Source organism: Galeopterus variegatus, unplaced genomic scaffold, assembly GCF_000696425.1.
Source record: "Galeopterus variegatus unplaced genomic scaffold, G_variegatus-3.0.2 Scaffold3179, whole genome shotgun sequence".
NCBI classification, from domain to species: domain Eukaryota; kingdom Metazoa; phylum Chordata; class Mammalia; order Dermoptera; family Cynocephalidae; genus Galeopterus; species Galeopterus variegatus.
Window position 1 is genome coordinate 29,131 of NW_007729290.1, and position 2,642 is coordinate 31,772.

Genomic DNA, 2,642 nt, shown 5'->3' on the forward strand with positions numbered 1-2,642 from the left:
CTGACAACAACAAGTCAAGGGTTAAGATCCCCTTACCGGTCATCTTTAAAAAAAAAAAAAAAAAAAAAAACTTTGGGGATGCCAGCTCCAGGGCTAACAGTCAAGAAGTGGACAATTCTTCAACCTCAGAGGAGTCGCCTAAAGACAGCAAATACTTCCTGCCCTACCACACACCCAGGCACAGGATGAATCTGAAGGCCATCTAGCTGCAGAGAACCAAATCCCCCATCAGCCTGAAGCAAACATTGAATTTTCAAGTCAAGGGACATGAAGAAGGCACAGACGCCAGCCCCCCCTCCTCCAGTTCTTTGCCCATCACCAGCTCCTTCATCAAGATGCCCCATCAGAGCTGTAGCAGCAACACGTCAATGACTGCCGAGCCCCCAGAAAACAACTCCATTATCAGATGCTATATGAAAAGTGCACTTTATCGCAGCACAGTTGAAGAAGACAATGACAGTGGTGGGTTTGATGCCTTAGACCTGGATGTTGACAGTCATGAATGCTACCCCTTTGGGCCCCTCTCCATCCACTTTTCCTCCTCTTCCTCCTCCTACCAGTGCAAGAGCCTGGATACCTATGACCTGGAGCAGGTCAACTTCATGTTTAGGAAGTTCTCTCTAGAAAGACTCTTCTGGCCTTCAGTCACATCCGTGTGGAGTTTCGGGCCCTTGGTGCAGTACACAACACTGAACAGCGACAGCCTCATCTCCCAGCTCATCCTGCTCTGGGGCAAAGCATGTGGAAGATTCACCCACTTGGTCAAGCTGGGCTCCCTGGCCTGGCCTTGAAGGCAAGAAGGCAGGCTTCCATGAGGGCCACCAGCTGCTGCTGCTAGAAGCCTGCATGAAAGGCGAGAAGGCAGAGTGTCCCCTTGGATACATGCACAAAGAAGGAGGCCCACTGGACCATGAAGGCAGGCTTCCACGAGGGCCACCAGCTGCTGCTGCTAGAAGCCTGCATAAAAGGCGAGAAGGCAGAGTGTCCCCTTGGATACATGCACAAAGAAGGAGGCCCACTGGACCATTCAGAGGTGCAGTGGCCCTGTCACACTGCTCTACAAGGTCAACCAGGCAGGCTACTGGATGCTGCTGAAGCACATGGAAGAGGACCTGATCACATTAGGGGACTCGTTCTACATCCACCTAAATCTGAACATCTCCAGCCAGCTGGATGCCTGCTCCATGTCCTCGAAGTGTGACGATGTTGTGCATGTTCACGAAACCAGGTACAGGTGGCTGTGCACACGGGTTGACACTTTCATGGGCCATGACCTGGACATGGGCAACATTCCCTGCTACAGCCAAACCCAGTAAGCCCCTCCTGGTCAAGCTGTAGCACCTGATGCATAGGGGAAGCCGTCAGGAGGCGGACACTGCTTACCACACCCTGAGGGCACTCTGGAACCCCTGGCAGCCAGAAGAACCAGTTTCAGTGAGTGAACTTGGGTCAGTCCCTGCCTCTCACAAGCAAGTTTCCTGTTTGGCCAGCAGGTCTGAAAACAAGTACAAGCAGATGAACAGTAAGGAGTAGGTCTGCATCATCTCACAGAGCTTGCTGGGGAGCCTGGTCTGGTCCTTCCTGGAGGCCACCAAGCTCTTAATGGAGACGCAGGAAGAGCTGGATCCCGAGAACGAGCTCAGCAAGTACCTCAGCCTCATCCCCTACAGCCTGGTGTCAACCTTCCACTGTGGGCACCACCAGCCTGTCCTCTTCAGGCCCCCTATGGTGGCCAAGACACTGGTTCAGAAGCTGCTCAACTCGGGGGCACCATGGATTTCACCATATGCAAGTGGGATATTGTTACAAGAGAGGAGTTCCTCAGGAAACAGAAGATGGAGACCATCATCTACTCCCAAGAGAAGAACCCCAACACTTTTGAATGCATCGTTTCTGCCAACGTTGAAGGTGTGGCAGCCAAGAACAAGCACTATCTGCTGGAGGCCGAGATCGGTTGCCTGATGGACTTGATCAATTCCAAGATCTACCCCATTGTGCTCTTCATTTTGGGTGTCTGAGAAGAACATCATGAGGTTCAGAAGCTGCTGCCTCAGCCTGAGATGGAGAAATAATTCCTGCATATGTGGCAGCTGAAGGAGAAGAAGCTGGAGGCACTGCTGTGCCTGTATGCCACCATGGAGGCCAAGATGTGGGGAATCATGGAGGAGCTGCTTTGCATCATCGAAGACAAAATTGCTGAGGAGCAGTGCAAGACCCATCTGGGTGGACAAGGATCAGCTGTGAGGCAGAGCTGCCCTGGGTCTCAGCAATTCAGCAGGGGGCGAGGGGAGATCTTGCTGCCCACAGCCTGGAGGCTCTGTCCTATCTGGGGATGGAGGGAGGAGTAGTGAGTGGTTCGTTCCTCCTGAGGCTGATCTGGCTGAATCCTTCGGTCCACCTGGCCTTAGCAGAGAGACAGGGCCAAGCAAAGAACACAAAGCCAGGGGCTGGGGCCTAGGCCAGTCAGCCCATCAAACACTGGAGCAGCAGTTGAATGTAATGCATGGGACAAGTGTGCTACCTGTTGGACAGGGACATCCCCAGCCAGGGTGACTGCCAGCCCTGAGGACGCAGGAAAAGAACATTCCCAGACAAGACAGGTGGGGGAGGGGAAGTGTGCCATGCTATTAATTCTCTAGCAT

At 53.1% G+C, this 2,642-nt stretch overlaps 1 pseudogene; it reads left to right on the top strand.

The window, feature by feature from the left end:
* The first annotated feature begins 71 nt into the window (after positions 1–71).
* LOC103599999 lies at positions 72–2,244 on the top strand (annotated as a pseudogene).
* Positions 2,245–2,642: the final 398 nt, after the last annotated feature.